Source organism: Lepisma saccharinum, chromosome 15 (genome assembly GCF_977018435.1).
Source record: "Lepisma saccharinum chromosome 15, izLepSacc3.1, whole genome shotgun sequence".
NCBI lineage: Eukaryota > Metazoa > Arthropoda > Insecta > Zygentoma > Lepismatidae > Lepisma > Lepisma saccharinum.
Window position 1 is genome coordinate 72,277,608 of NC_139243.1, and position 17,856 is coordinate 72,295,463.

Genomic DNA, 17,856 nt, shown 5'->3' on the forward strand with positions numbered 1-17,856 from the left:
ATTAATTTATGAATTTGACATATTAATGAATTTCCACCATATTTAATTAACTCAGCTGGTATTAAATCAATGCCAGGTGCTTTGTTATTCTTAAGCCTTTTAATAGCATCTTTAACTTCTGTCAAGTTAGGTTCTGGAACTAAAGGTTCTGCTGTGTGTACTTCATTTACTTCTGATTTATCTCCTACATGGACATTTAAAAGGTCATTAAAGTAGTTCTTCCATCTATTTAGAATATCGCTTGGGTCAGCTAGAAAATCACCGTCTTTATCTTTTATCAAGTTTACTTTAGGTTGCCACCCCTTTCTAAATTCATTTACACCTTTATATAAATCTCTGATATTTTTATTTTTGCTGTTTGTTTCAATTTCGTTAATTTTGCTTTTCAAGTAATCTCTTTTTTTACTTCTAAACGTGCGGTTAACTTCTCGCTTTATTCTATTATAATTGTTTAGATTTGTATCATCAGAGTTATTTAACCACCTAAGTCTAGCCTGATTTCTTATTTCTATTAGATTATGACATTCATTATCAAACCATGGCTTACTTTTTCTCGGTTTATGGTATCCTATACTTTCTTTAGCTGCTGATTCTATTGCATTACGTATGTGCTCCCAATTCTTATTTACGTCTGTTTCATTTATATTTTCATCATCATTTAAATCCTGCAAAACCTCAAATCTATTTGACAGTTTAATTTGGTAATCTTTCTTAATTCTTTCATCAGCAAACTTTCCTGTATCAAATTTTATAACTTTTAGATTTTGTTGCGTATGATTTATCACTGAGAGTCTTTCTCTTAATTTAGCAATTACTAAATAATGGTCACTGGCACAGTCAGCACCTCTATGTGTACGAACGTCAATTATACTAGTATGCCTTCTCTTATCAATGAGAATATGATCTATCTGATTATGAGTTTTACCATCTGGAGAAGACCAGGTATATTTATGGATATCTTTATGTTTAAAAGTGGTACTTTTCACAATTAAATTCTTTGAGGTTGCAAAAGTAATCAATCTTATACCATTATCATTACTTAATTCATGAAGACTTCCTTTACCAATCGTGGGTTTAAATGTATCTTCTTTGCCAATCTGTGCATTACAGTCACCTAACAGAATTTTCATATCATACTGAGAAAATTTATCAAAGACCTGTTCTAACTCTGTATAAAAATCATCTTTAGTATTATCATCTTTATCTTCCGTTGGTGCATGTATGTTTATTAAAATAATTTTACACCACCTACCCTGTAAAACTGCATATGATATCCTATCATTAATAAATTCTACTGTTTTAAGAGCCGAGATAATTCTATTATTTATGAAAAAGCCTGTTCCAAAATTATGATTTTCAGTACCACCATAGAAAAAAGTATAATTTTTAGTTTTACAATTTCCTTCTCCTGGCCACCTAACTTCCTGGACAGCTACTACATCTAATTTATACTTCACTATCTCATTAACTGTACACTGAAATGCCCCAGGCCGGTAAAGGCTCTGTGTATTAAATCAAATAGATTTGTAATTCAATTTATACAAATCTGCAATATTTTTGTGTTTAAAAATATGAGCAACACTGCAACAACACACCCTTACTCTTCAACAACTCTCACAATACTGGCTGATATGCAATGCAAAATCTCTTTATATAGCCTAAACACAGACCGCATTGAAAACATCTGAAACAATAAGCCAATCAGAATATAACACATCATCACATTATGTCTTAACCAACCAATCAGAAAACAACACATGTCTAATAATTTTTTGCATAATATTAGGTAATAATTTGTTGCAAAACATGATGCAATATAAATAAACCAGAAATAGGCCACAAGTGGACCGGAAGTAGGCAAACCGGAAGTGGACCGGAAGTGGACCGGAAGTAAATATGTGTGGGTGTGGGTGGGTGTGGGTGTATGTGGGTGGGTGTGGGTGGGTGTGGGTGTATCTTGGCTTAGTTTTAGGTGTGGGCAAAAAAAATATCAAGAGGGGCATATTTTTAACAAGCTTATGGACAACAATCTCACAGAAGTGCCTTTTGTAAGTGTGGACAAATCAATCTGAGGGGGCTCATCATTTCACAGGAACTTCCCGAGGGCATTTTTACAAAAATCTTGGATTAGACAGGGTTCCACACTTGAGCAAAAAGCTCATATGGGCATGTTGAGCAAGTTTTAAGTGTAGGCAAATCTGCCTGAGGGGGGTTCATCATTTCTCGTCCTGGTTGTACCACAAAACACACTACTGTCTGGTGTAACTGGCCGTAAGAAAAACAAATAACAAGCTCGCATCTTTGCTTAGTAAAAAAAATAATAGCACAGTGCGTAACTTGCACTTTGATACTCGCTCACATAATCATGCATGGAATGAGCGTACCGTCAATTTTGTAATGGCTGCGGAAGATTGACATGTGATGATCACTGACATAACATGTTAAAGGTGTGGCCAAGCAACAATGATGGCTGCTTATGACCTGAGGTCGCCAAAAGTCGTAAACACACGTCTGCGCTAGTAGTCAACACAAGTGGACTCATACGACACATATTTTCACTTGAGTTAAAAAGTACCGTAAATTCGTGGATACACAACGTAGTGTTTGTGTGTGTGTGTGTGTATAATAAATATATTTCCACTTTGGTTCTTCTTGTTTTATATTGCGATGGACACGCATTCACTGGAAGTGTTTGGAGTTGTGTCACGATAGTTCAGTGGATTGTTATGACTCTCGGCACTATTGGAATTACGGATGTAAGTATGAATTAATATTTGGAATCCATGAAGCACACATGTACACTTGTGGGTAAACGTGCCGTCGAGTCACTGTGAGACTTCCCTTTGGAGGTTGATGTACTTAGCAATTTTGCTTCGATGTTTTCTTTAAAGCTGGTAAGAAAACGATCGACAAGGGCATGTGTTAAAAGCACTGTTGATTAGTATTGTTCGGTGTACTTAATGATGAATAAACGACTTTTAAATATTTTCACATGGTACACTCCCGTGCAAAAGTTGTACAACTGGTTCCGCACATATTTTCATTTCAACGTTTCTTTCGAGGAACTAAGTAAGAAACGGTCGAGAAAATTGTAGACACTGGCGAAACACGAGTTTTGGCATGTAGCATATTCACTTAAACCATGTAAAATTGCACCGTTGATAAGCATAGTTTGTGCATTTATGGAAAAATGAATGAGATATGGAACGTTGAAACTCACTGAGTACACTCCTGTGCATGACATTAAAAGACAGGTTGCACACACTGGAAGGTTCTTCTTTGTGGATGTAAAACTGCTTTACATGAAAGTTGTAGAGCTGAATGTGACGCATTACATGTCACATAAAAATGCACTTTCGTAAACACTGCGGAATGACCTTTTAGGAGGGGTCATGTACATTCTGTAATGCAAGTGTACAGAGGTGAGAAGTGTAAACACTAGGATACTTCCTTGTTGAATTTCTACTTCTTCATTGGGTATAAAATCTACAAAAACTGGCAGATTTTGGGGGAACGTTTACACACAGTGATGACTTGGAGTATGTAAGCTGCACTTTTGATGGATGTAGAATGATGTTTGTGGAAAGCAATGCACTTCCAGAACAGAAGCATATTGTGTGTAGTTTGTGGGGACAAAACTACGGTGTGCATTCTTCTCACTGATATTCTGCTCTCTTCCCTGCTCCCTCTTCATGTCTTCTGTTCTTCTTTTCTGCATCTCTTCTGTTCTTCTTTTGTGGGAGCATTGATGGGGAAAGGGACTGAAGGATTTTGTCCGGTGTGGGAGTTTCTTCTTATAGAAAGGGTGGAAAGTGTTTGTTCCATGTACTAAAATACTGGCTGGCTGGCAGTTTCACATGGCTGTTGCATGCTGTTGTCCTGGGAAGCTAAACCGTCGGGATGCGTGCAGATTCGGGTTCTAATCCCGTTCTCCTCGCTGGTGACTGGCCAAACTGCTGCATGTTGATTCCCAAATAGATACGCTGGGAAAATCCTTCTCCTGTTGATAGCTTTTGAGTGGTGTGATGAATAGACAGACTTAGGTAAAGGATAAAGTATAATTTAGTAAACGGGAAATGAGGAAAGGGGTGTTGATGTAGACATATTAACACAACTATAGAAATTCAACTGCTTTGCCATTCCTCGTATGAACATTTATAAGTTACCAAGATAATACAATATAAAGAAAGCTAATAACCATAAAATAATAAGGTATGTAATTAGATTGATACTGAATAAGGTTAGTTATATTTATGTGAGAATTCATAACAAAACCAATGAAATATTTGTTAAAATTATCGAAATTATTTCTTTAATTTCCCTTGTGCTATGAGAAATGTCCTGTTTCCGTTTGAATCAACTTAAATTATTACTACTCTTTTGAATGGAAAATTGCTTGCTATAAACATTGAAATCTACTTTGCCTATTGTTAAAAATTGAACGTGTACTGGCTCATTGTGGTGAGAGAGGTTTAAAATATACATACTTTTACTGGGAAATAAAACGTTAAGATATATAATCTCTTAAATTAATTCTAATAGTTTGATTCGCTTGAAGCAAATTCTGTTCGTAAAAGCGTTTCTGGGAATTATAACGCCGGAGTGGCAACATATTTGAGATGTGGCAACATTGTATCAAACAAAGAATTTGCTATCATTGAAGTTTTCCTTCCCGTGGTTGTCCTGTTAAAGAAATACATGTCTTTCGCAGCCGAAGTGGCTGCTTCTTGTTGCGTAACTCGATACAAGAGGGAAACGTGGGGTGATTTTCTTACTTCGCAAATTCTTCATTCCGACGGCTTCAAGACTGGAGACTAAATTCAACGTTTGGAAAAAAAATGTGTCGTGACAAGCCAACTGGGTCCAAAGATGACCGATGGTTCCCGAACGGAGGATTGCCGGATGGCAAGGGGTTTGAGGAGTGAGAGGGGTTTGCTTCTCCGCTGCCGAGCTGGACTTTGGTCCCTCCCATACAAAAATGCACGTGTTTAAAAATGTACTGTTTACTCTCTCTAATGATTATAACGTCGGGCTGGACTCGCGGTGATTGGTTGCTTGGTTATCGCGGAGGATTCGCCCGCTGCGGTGTTAACACTTTTGGCGCTGCTCCCGTTTCTCAGCTTGTGAGGTTTAGACTTTGATTCCAGCGACGTTGCTGCTGGCGATCGCGCTGACGCGACTCGAACCATGTCCCAATTTTATTTCAAATTACCAGGCAAGCAGTTTAGTACAATCGAGGGTGTTTTAATAAGAAAATTCTTATTCTGAAAAACATGACTAATAAATTACTTTGGTTTCTTGTTATGATGACACGATTTATGTAATGCTTCTGCTCTTGACTGTACAAGTTCCTGTGCATATTTAGTCTTAACCGCAGTTACTCTTTCTTACAACTAACGTTATTTCCTGCCTGAAGTTTTACTTTTCTTACTGGTGGCTTTTCTGGTTTAAATATGTTCAAACTTTACTATTTAAAAGATAATTATTATTTTAGTCTCGTTAGTTTACTTTTCTTCTGCTAACAATCGTTTATTTTGAAATCGACCATAAAAAATAAGATAAAGTACTCTATAAACATGCGATAATTAACTTTATATTATTAACATCACTAAAAATGAAGAATCTATCCATTCTAAAATATGCTTATCATATTATTGTAGCAAAGTTTGAAACTAAAACCGTTGTGGTTTAACCATAATCAATCTGCGATGGCATAATGGATTTCCGGGATTTTGGTCATGATCCAATATCCGAAGGAAATTACTTGTTATTGGGAGCAAAAAATATCTTGACGTCGACGTCTACATATTCATATAAAATAAATATTCTCAATAACTGGCGCTTAAAATAAAACTTTGCAAATATGATTATATACTTTCTTCTGAAGTGTAACTATAAATTTTTAGTGATGTACTTGCTGAGCTAGTATTTTTAATACTGCAAAAAACATTTTGTGCCAAAGGCACATTATTAATCAATAAGTCTGCTTTTATTTAACCTTTAATATTATTAGTGCCATTTTTATTATAAATTATTATTATGTCACGCAAGTGGGTTTAAAATATTAGACCTGTTTCACTTTAATAAATGCCGTAACTTGGAGCAAAATTTGCAATATTTATATTTTAAAATTTTACACAATCTACATTTCAAAGTTTTTAACATTCGAAGCTACAACGTGCTAAGGATAAATATTCAAGTGTCAAACAAAACAATATTTCGGACAGAAAAAAAATATAAATATATAATAGAAAAAAAATCTCATTAATATGTGAGAAACGTCCACGCCGTGAAAGTGCTCTCCTAAATCTCTTCTAGTTATTCAAATTAAGTTGGCTGTGCCTAACTGTGCTTAAATCATCAGTATATGTATATATGTGTACGGACTCTTTCACGTCACTACTGCTTACCTGTGTACGGACATCTCTCGTCACTGCAGCCTATTTATACAGGGTGGGCCAAAAGTCCCTTACCACCCCTTGTAAAAATCGTTTTAGTGGAAATTTATGAATAATAACCATGTGTGACTACATTAGGCCTAGGGGGAAGTCATAAGGTGGGGGTGCCCTTGACGGCGGCCATCTTGAAAGCCGCCATCTTGGATACAAGTCCAGTTTTGTAAATGGGAAGGTAGGCATGCGATACATGATTTTAGGCGAGAATTTGATAAGGAAAATAATGGTGAAGTCGTAATGTTGAAATCTTCATTTGTTAAAAAGTTACAGGCATTCAAATGTTGGAATCACACCTTCATTTTTTATTTGTTGCAGGTGCCTAAATCATGCCACTAACCACAGAGGAGAGGAAAGAGTTAATAAGGGCATGGTGTGGAAGGAGTGCAAGGGTTGTAGCAGCTGAACTTAATGAACGGCACCCAGATCGACATCCTGTGTCTCATGTGAGTGTTGCCAACCTCTTCCAGAAATTCATGAATACTGGTTCATGGTTCAGTAGCGGACAAACCCAGGTCTGGAAGACCCACTACTGCAACATACGAAGGCACAACCATAGCAGTGTTAGCATCTGTTGCAACATCACCACACCGCAGTACTCGTCGCCTCTCAGCGGCACGTGGTGTCAGCCGTACATCCATTAGACGCATCCTAAAGAAAAACAATTGGCATCCGTACAAATTTCAACATCAACATTATTTATCAGAAGACGACCCAGATCGACACCTGGAATTCTGTGACTGGGCAGTTGCCCAACTTGAAGCAGATCCCACATTCGCCTCAAAAATCCTGTTTTCCGACGAAGCGAATTTTTATGTGCAAGGAGAGGTCAACAAACAAAACTGTCGCTATTGGTCCGGTACCAATCCTCACTGGGTTGACCCCTGTAAATTGGTAGGAGCTGGTAAACTTATGGTGTGGTGCGGCCTATGGGGTACCAAACTAATTGGTCCTTTCGTCATTCCTGGTAACCTTAATGCTGATCATTATTTGGCAATGTTGAGTGATCTCATCCTGCCGTCCGTGTTGTCCGAGGATGGCACATTTCCCTTATTTTTCCAACAGGATGGTGCACCTCCCCATTATGGATTAAACGTCCGTGATTATCTGCATGAACAATTTCCTGGACGGTGGATCGGGCGTCGTGGTCCCATTGAGTAGCCGGCACGTTCACCTGATCTGACTCCATTGGATTTTTATTTGTGGGGTCATTTAAAGGCCAAGGTATACGCCGAGAAAATCAGGAATGTTGCTCACCTGGAAGAAAGGATCTTTTGCAGCCTGTGCTGATATTTTACCTGACACACTTAGCAGAGTCATGTACAATTGGGGTGAACGACTACACACGTGCGTGGCGCTGGAGGGCGCTCACGTAGAGCACGTAGAGCACCATATGTAAAAGTGTGATTCCAACATTTGAATGCCTGTAACTTTTTAACAAATGAAGATTTCAACATTACGACTTCACCATTCTTTTCCTTATCAAATTCTCGCCTAAAATCATGTATCGCATGCCTACCTTCCCATTTACAAAACTGGACTTGTATCCAAGATGGCGGCTTTCAAGATGGCCGCCGTCAAGGGCACCCCCACCTTATGACTTCCCCCTAGGCTTAATATGGTCACACATGGTTGTTATTCATCAATTTCCACTAAAACGATTTTTACAAGGGGTGGTAAGGGACTTTTGGCCCACCTTGTACATTTATTACTTCTCAACTAGAACTTTTAATTAATCGGGCGGTTTATATCCTAAATCACGGTACGCCACTCAAACTATATACTAATAGCGGACACTAAATGTACAGCGTGCCCAGGAATATAATTAGCGTTTCGTTTCTTTACATATTAACATGAATTGAAAATTTTGAGGCAATGTATTAGTAGTTATGTACCCCCGTTGGAGTCGATAAATCAATTGATTGGAAAAGATCGATCAAAGATCAATTAATGATGTAGGTGTGGGGGCAGGCAAGGGTATTGTTTTGAGTGATGACGTCATAAAAGGGGCGTGGTTTATTTTGTATGGAGGATTTTGATTGGTGTGACGTCATAAAATGGGCGGGTTTTAATTTTGTGAGGAGCGTTTTGATTGGTTGTTGGAGGAAAGCGAGTGTTTGACTGTTTCTCGGAATTTCCGGCGTCTGAAAACAGATGGCGTTGATGAGGCTTTTAAGGCGTGCGGAGAATGTTAAGTGCCTTGGAAAATGGGGTTTGTTGAGTGTTGGTTCGAGGAAATGTTGTGAGAATTAATGGATGTGGTTTGTGTAATGGGTTTGGAATGATAATTGCTTTTGCGGTTTTGAGTCAAGTGTCTTAAGGGCTGTTTTTCAAGGAACTTTGTCGGGAGTTTATTTCAGGGTCTGGTGAATGTTCGAGCAGATGACGTTGAAGTGTTGAGTGTTCGAGTTATAGAAATTGTGTGGGATGAGAGTAGGGCTTCGGGAAATGAGTAATGTTTGATGTCTGGTGTTAATCGGTTTGGTGTTGCGAGAAAGATTATCGTTAAGTGGTTCCAGGAATTGGTGAGCGATATGGGTGTGTGTGGACGGTTGAGAGTGATATGCATGGACCGGATGAATCATGTGCGGAATGGTTGAAATGGCAGGTTGAAAGCGGTGGTCTGGAAATGTCGAGATATGGGTTTCCGGAATGAGTGTGACAGAAGAATGGTGTGTTGTATTCTTAGAAGTCTGTTGAATGCTGTGCTGAAAGGAGGGTTCTCTGCAAAGCATGTGGGATAGCACGTGATGGAGAAAGAGCATAAGGAGAAAAAAGTGCCGGAGAAGACGAATGTAGATAAATTATACAGAGTTAAAAAGTTACAATTCTCGGAAGAGTTGAGAGTGTACAGTGTACCAGGACAGGAAGAAGATAAGAGAGGCACGTGGGCGTTGGGTGCTCTGCGCGAGAGATTACGTATCGAATATGACTGTGTTCATCGTCGGGAGGAAGGTATATAAAAAGGAACGAATCAGTTATGCATCATAAGAGGTACAACTGTCTGCCGCATAATTGTCCACAGCTCAGCCAGCACAATCGCCTGCCAGGTTTCAGATACTATAGTGAGAAAAGTGATCAGTTTCGACGGATCAATCCTACCTGGTATATCCTACCAATATATATATATATATATATATATATATATATACATACACACCGCGTGAGGCACCTAAAAGTACCACCTGAAATAGCGAAGAAACCAGAAACAGTAGCGATGTGAGGTTTGCGGGAAACAATAATATCAAATGGGGCTCGTAAATCGGAGGTATGGGGTGGGTCGAAAAATATCGACAAATGGGGCATCTGGAGCAAAGTCATATTTTTTTAAATGGAACGATATACAATAACATGCATAATATAAAAGAGCACACGCAGAGAAACACAACGCCGTTGGTCTCATTCATCTACTACACACAGGAACGAAGATATGGCCATGTGAAAATATGTAAACAAACTAACAAGTGGCCCACTTGACCGTCAGTACCACGGCATGTAAGAATTCTCAGGTGCCTGACAGAACTGCCTTTACGCAGAGCAAGTTTTGATAGCAGGTCCACGAGATCGTGTTAGATCATAGCAAGCAGTTGTAGTGGTAAGAGCGAAGATTATGGTGTTCACAAACATAGAAAAAGCGGACATGATCCTGATTTATGGGGAATGCCGAAAGAATGCCTCAGAAGCCTACCGTGTGTACGCAGAGAGATATCCGGACAGACGACAGCCATCTCGACGTCTGTTTGGTAAGTTATTTTTTATATTAAGAGACACAGGAAGTGTAACACCACGAGCACGTGTGCGGAACATGCCAACTACAGGTGAGGCAGGTGCAACAAATGTTCTCGCCGCTGTTGCTGTGAATCCGCACGTTAGCTCCCGTGAAATTGCTGGGATAAGTCAGCGAAATGTATTGCGCATTCTGCACACACACAAGTTTCACCCATATCATATCTCCCTCCATCAGGAACTTCACGGGAATGATTTTGTGGACCGTGTTCGGTTTTGCACATGGATGTTACGACACGACACACCCGATTTGTCACGTATCCTCTTCACTGACGAGGCAACTTTTACCAATCATGGAAATGTCAACTTAAGGAACATGCACTATTGGTCGGTGAGAAATCCACATTGGCTTCGCCAAGTGGAACGCCAGCGCCCATGGAGTGTGAACGTGTGGTGTGGTATAGTGGGTGAACATCTCATTGGCCCTTTTTTTATACAAGGGACACTGAATGCTGACCGATACATACAGTTTTTACAACATGAACTGCCTGTACTATTTGAGGACATACCACTTCAGACAAGGAGGGAAATGTGGTACCAACATGACGGGTGCCCAGCTCACAGTGCAAGACGCGCTACAGTATGTGTGGAAAATACATTTCCAAATCGTTGGATTGGACGTGGAGGGCCTGTCAAATGGCCGGCTCGTTCCCCAGATTTGTCACCATTAGACTTTTTCTGTGGGGAAAGCTGAAGGACATTGTCTACCGGGATGTGCCCACAACTCCAGAGGATATGCAACACCGCATTACTGCGGCCTGTAGGGACATTCCCTACGAGATGCTACATTCTGTGCAACGATCTTTGCGTGGGCGCTTCGTTGCCTGTATCGCAGCTGACGGCCACCACTTTGAACACACACTTTGACAGGTTTTCGCTTCTTACGCAGTGGTTCTTGGACATACTGTCGTGGTCATTTTCATTATGCTGTAACACTGTCAAATACATGGTGCTGACGATGTCTACTGTATTTTTTCTTCCTTTAACACGTTCTGTCTTCATCTGGTCCAATGGCTTCCGACATCTCATACTTGCACATGCCGTGGCACTGACGGTCAAGTGGGCCACTTGTTAGTTTGTTTACATATTTTCACATGGCCATATCTTCGTTCCTATGTGCGTGTGCTCTTTTATATTATGCATGTTATTGTATATCGTTCCATTTAAAAAAATGTGACTTTGCTCCAGATGCCCCATTTGTCGATATTTTCGACCCACCCCATACCTCCGATTTACGAGCCTCATTTGATATTATTGTTTCCCGCAAACCTCACATCGCTACTGTTTCTGGTTTCTTCGCTATTTCAGGTGGTACTTTTAGGTGCCTCACGCGGTATATATTGGGTTATCTTGAGGTGAGTAGAAGTGTAAAATGGGTATAGGGGGCTGGATATTGCAATTTGTCGGCAGTGTAATGGGGATGAAATCTGCTGCTCCAGATTTGTTGTCAGCGACGACGACATCACGAAGTAGTCGTCCACTGCCGTCTCCTCCACGGTCACCACGGTCGTCGGTACAGCCTGAAATGTTTATGGATGACAGCCCGTACGTGAGCGTTCCTAAGTATTTTACGGAACAGCAATTTCGTAGATCGTGGGAAGCAAAGAATGCTGCACAACACATATATGAGAAGTTGAGATGCTGTAGAAAGAACAGTAGTGATGGCAGGGGTGAAACGTTGAGGAAAAGAAAACATGATGTTGATAAAAATATGCAGTATAATCCCTTGTACGGTTACATAGAGCGTTCTCCGTGGAAGGCAATGTGTTTTGCATACCCTGTAACTTACCCGATTCTATAAGTTTGCATGGTGTTAAATCAAATATATTTGAGAGTATTAGTCCCAAAGTGTTGGTTTTTGATAGTCCGGTAAGGTACAGGGAATCTCTTTTAATAACATTTTACAATAGAGATCTGGTGAATGAGAATTTTATGGAAATTGAAAGTAATGGTTTTCCGATCAGCATGCAGTACATCAAGAGTCGTAGAACAGGTTTATGTGAGACACATTACCTTTTCGAGAGAGCACCTGTATACGGTCATTTGTCGTACCATGTATGGAGCAATCGTGTAGCCGGTGAGATAGCATCTCACGGATATAATGCAGGACCTTTTACTGTAGTATCGGGAATTTCCTCAAAAGCGTCTGTATGGAGACAGAATCGGAACTAAATTCGGAGCATGTAGATATATCCGATCTGCATGTTCCTCCACGTTGTCTGGTTACAAAATATATCATGATGACGGATGAGAGTTTAAATTGTGGGCGTGGCGCTGTCGAATTGACACGGTACGAAAATTTGGAACATTTATTGAGTGAGGAGATTCCCCTGCAGTACCGAGTAGGGTGTCACAAAAAAATACATGATAGTGGATTATAGTAATGTTTCAACCCTGATGCAGATATTTAGAAAACAATATCTGGAGTCTATGTTATCACTGGGTGAAATATTTCAGTGGTTTAACAGTAGTGTACCCCTACAGGAGTCGGTAAGCCATACATTAGGAGTAAAAGGTACTGGATTAGATTTAGAAGAGTTAGCCGACTATTGTTACAACCCATTACGGCGTAACGATCTAAGGTCAAAATATGCTTTCATTTCCAGTGTCCATAAAGTTGAAGAGCAGTTTTCGAGAGGCACAGGCCCCCATCGTGAGTTCCCCGAAATAATAGAGGAGACTGACACGTCGGAAGCTGAAAACGAGGCAACTTAACAGGTGAGAGATAATATATTACCTGTGCTTTTTATATATGTTTTATTAGCATCCGTCAATACATGACGGTTCGGTAGCTCCTCACTCCTCAGCCTCCTCCTCCTCCTCAGCCCTTACCTCTTGCTCATCCTCCTCCGGAGACGGAGAACGAGCAGGCCGTCTAACCCCATCTCGAAGAACGTCGGGTGGTAACAAGTTCCGAAGTCTGTTGACTCTTTCGATTTCTCTGTTGCGTATTCTGAAAAAAAAAGTAACAATTAAGATTTTAGTACATTATATTTACATATAATTCTGAAAAGAGAAATCTACGGAATTAGTAGAGTTGGTAGATAATAATTTTAAATCATGTATTATATATGTAAAAAATAATGTCGATAATTACCTTTGTTGCTGTTCTTGAACTTGTGTGGCGAACGTTTGCCTAGCCTGGTTGTTTCGAGTGAATGTCTGCTGCACCTGAGCAGCAGCTCTTTCGAGAAAGGTAGCCATTTGCTCCCCAAACTCGGCGAAGAATGCTCGCTGGTCCTGCTCCGCATGTTTGAGTTTCTCCTGGAATCTAGTAGATATTTGAAGAAAGTCGAGCCTGTCCGTCTCAGCATCTGTGCTAGCCTGGTATTCAATGAAGGCTGCAAATATAGCCATCCCGTTTTGCCGTGAAAAATTTATAATTATATAAACATAGAATGTATGTGTGTCTATCGAGAAAATAACACATTTTGTCCTCTATTTTCAGATGGCATGTTTACCATTCAATTTTAACCTGCTTCACGGAGACCTGAAGGATGAAACATGTTCCGAAGAACGAAGAAATATGTGGAGCAAGATTCATGCCTGTCAAGTTGGAAAAAGATTGCTTGCTATGTAAATTTCTGTGAAGAAAATGGACTATCCGAAAAGCTGATAAAAAATTTGGAGGAAGTATGCCGCGACATGGAGGTCAAAATAGATATGTTGGTTAAAATGTTTGCGTATATAATCGAGAAGAAAGAAAATACACCCGTATTTGGGGATTTTATAGAAAATGTGAAAAAAGCACAATACATACCTTCTCATTTATCACTTCGGGTATGTTTTCAATTACTGGAAGTGTTCAAGGGTGTGAGAAAAGAGAAAATATAGAAGGATAAAATGGGGGGAGCTGAGAAGAAAATGGAAGAGAAAATGATGGATTTTATTAAAAAAAAGAAAACTGAACGAATAAACATTACTAATATTACTAATAAACTAACACGTTTCGTTCAGTTGTGGGACCTTGTTCCCACAGTCGGAGCGGTAGAAGAGAAGGTACGCATTAAGAATTTTAAAATAAGGAATGTATAATTTCGAATGGTAGCAATAAAATATGTACACCGATATGTACACAGTGGTAACGTCGTCGGCTTGTAATCAAGGCTGCCGGATCGATACTCTATGGAGGCACATGGCACGGTGGTTCGGATTCCACTTTAAACTGTAGGTCCAGTTACGATTAGTGTTACTGTGCATAAAGTGGACTTCAATCACAGATTTAATTAAACAATCTATCTGATTTTAAATTTACTTTATGCACAGAACCATAGGTTTCCATCGGGAATCGAATCCCAGATTGTACATATAACGTCTACATTGATTGGTATTGCATTAGATGGGTATAATAAAATATGTATAATAGTTTCTTGTAATAAAAATATAAGGTGTATACAGAAAATATGTTATTTTTAATATGAATATGAAATAGGTACTTACCAAATTTGCATCAGCCATTGCACGTTCTGCTTGACCAAACACGAAGTAACAGAATGAGTGGAGGAAAATCTGTTTCAGAAGTTCTGCAGACTTCCTTACACGCTTAAGTCATTAGCAAGCTTGTTACACGGAAATCTGTAGAAGAGATTAAAGTTCGGTGACAGGAGTTCTTTATTACATCATGACAGATTTACAAGGAGGAAATTGCGGGACTGAGGTCTGCAGTTCTGAGATGAGTTTCACAGTAGTTCCTTGTTGCATCCGGTCGACTCTGATAACGTTACGTACATAGTACTTCCTTGTTTCATCCAGACAGATAATAAAAGTATGGAGATATAATTGCAAAACCAACTTCCTTGTTAGGTCCTCACAGAACCTCTGAGAAAGAACATCGTGAAATAGATGATGTTGAAAATGTAGCGTTATTGTAATTGCGTTTGTTTCTTAAATAAACAGAATCAGAGTCGACCTACACATATGACAAATCCGTTTTTACAGGGTTTGAGTGGACTCGTTGAAAATACAGAATTAAAGCAATCAGTTTTTTTAGGACACACAGGGGGGAGTCGAACCCCTTTGAAAATGCAGAGTTGTTTCTATTATTTCTTCCCGGGGCCAAACAGGGTCGGAGTCGCCCCTTTGAAAATGCACAGATATGGCAAATCAATTTTATGTTAGATCACACAGGGCCGGACAATAGGGCCGCCATGTTATGTTTCTCTATTTCAGATCGTAGACCCCTTCCATATACTCTTGACGTACAGATTCCGAATCTACAATTGCCTTCACTCTGGTTCAATTAGGGCCGGCTGGACGCCCCTTCGAAATTTTCCTGACAGGTTTTTCGAATGTTTCAATTTACCTACAACAAATAGGTGCCAGTAAAAATCACCGACGGTTACTACGTAATATTATACAATTAATTGTCATCTCAGCTCGTGATGACAATGGGGGCCGACATATTGGCCGCCATGTTGGTTTTTGTTATTTTGACCGTAGACCCCTTCCATATACTCTATGGAAAGGTGTTAACGTACAGATTCCGAATCTACAATTGCCTTCACTCTAGTTCAATTAGGGCCGACTGGACGGCCCTTCGAAATTGTCCGGATATGTTTTTCGAGTTTTTCAATTTACCTACAACAGATAGTTGCAAGTAAACATCACCGACGGTTACTACGTAATATTATACAATTATTTGTCATCTCAGCTCGTCATGACAATGGAGGCCGCCATCTTTATTCAATTTTGACCGTAGACCCCCGTCCATATACTCTATTTAAAGGTGTTGACGTACAGATTCCGAATCTACAATTGTCTTCACTCTAGTCCAATTCGGGCCGGCTGGACGGCCCTTCGAAATTTTCCGGACATGTTTTTCGAGTTTTTCAATTTACCTACAACAGATAGGTGCCAGTAAAAATCACCGACTGTTACTACGTAATATTATAGAATTAGGAGTCATCTCAGGTTCTGATGCTGGTGTGACAATGGGGGTCGCCACCTTTGCTTGGAGGATGATTGATAGTGTGTTGGACTCGGAATAAAGTAGAACAGTTAGGGATGGCTCGGGGATTTATTGGAGTGTTAAGTAGTTCCGAGAATTTTAGATGGTTTCATAGCTGTCAGGAAAACATCTGGTGAGGACAGTTAGCTATTTCCGAGAATTTTACATGGGTTTGATATCAGCCAGGAAAACATCTGGTGAAGACAGTTAGCTTTTCCGAGAATTTTACATGAGCATTCATATCAGCCAGAAAAGGCGAAGACTGTTAGCAGAGGACTGTTACAGATTTCCGAGAGTTTACAGATCAGACAGCAGAACCGTTAGGAACGCAAATAACTGCTTTGGTATGCTTGCGTATATAAAGTACGGTGTTCTCTCCACATGACAGTCTTCGTGACACAGACATCGTACGATCATGGACGTATAGTTATCCGCTGACGATCTGTTATTGGTATATCGTGATGGATGTTACACAACACCTAGACAGTTACGGGAAGTGTTGGTGCAATTGCGCAAAAAATCATCGCAGGAGAAAGAATCTCCTTGGTCGAGGAGTATGACCGGTTACTACGGACAGTGACAACATCCGTGCCCGATCTTTATGGAGAAGGATGGACAGGTATTTCCGAAGAATCACCAGGTCCTTCATCAACACCCGATCCTGTATCCCGAGCTACCGAGGAGAAGCAGACAACCGTATTTGACCCTGTTACATCACCAGGACCTTCAAGGAACGTTGCACCTGGATCAGGCTTGGAACCTGTGCCAGGACCGTCATGGAGACCGGATCCCTTACCTTCAGCAGAACAGTCATCCCAGAGTGTTTCTGCATCAGATAGAAAAGGTAAGAAAAGAAAATGTGATACAGTGTCTCGTGAACAAATAGGGAATTTAATATTACATAACATTCAAGAACGTGAATATCCCAAATTCCGTTCCAAAGGACGTCGTGTGGAAATCAGTTTCTTGCACCCTCCAGAAAATGTTGATCCTCACACATGCATCCGTGAAGGTGTTGAAAATCTTCACACCTATGTTAAGAAAACCACTAAAGATGAAGACAAGATAGGTTTAACTCTGTCTAACATATCTGACCCAACCGTGAAAGATATTTATATCGGGTGGCACAGAAGTGACCAGTTACACAGTGATATGGTGTGGAACATTATGTATGGAATATTGCAGAGTTCGAAAACATTCACGGCTACAGACCGTTTAATTTTGCGAGCCGACCATGTCGACATACCTGTCGGAGGTGGTGGTAAACGAACATATTGTTTACCTAATTACATGTTAAGCACGCAAAAAAGAAGTGTAGTCGGTGTGCCGAATAGAAAAAAACACTCTGTTTAGCTGAAGCTCTGGTCATAGGGAAAGCTCATGCTGATAATGATCCGTCCTATTCACATCTTCTGAAACCTATTTTCGAACTTATGCGCAAAGCAGATGTAGATCTCACAAACAATGCATGTGCCGGAAGTGGGATTCCTGAACTGAGAAAATTTCAGCAAATTCTTCCATAAAATTGTTGTATACAACAATCTTCGTGATGTGAAAGATGTTTTGTTTGAAGGACTGGTTGAAAATGCTTCCAAATTTATATACCTTCTCTATGATAACCGCAGACAGCATTATGATGTGATAGTGAACCGTGTTGGAGCATTTGCGGCA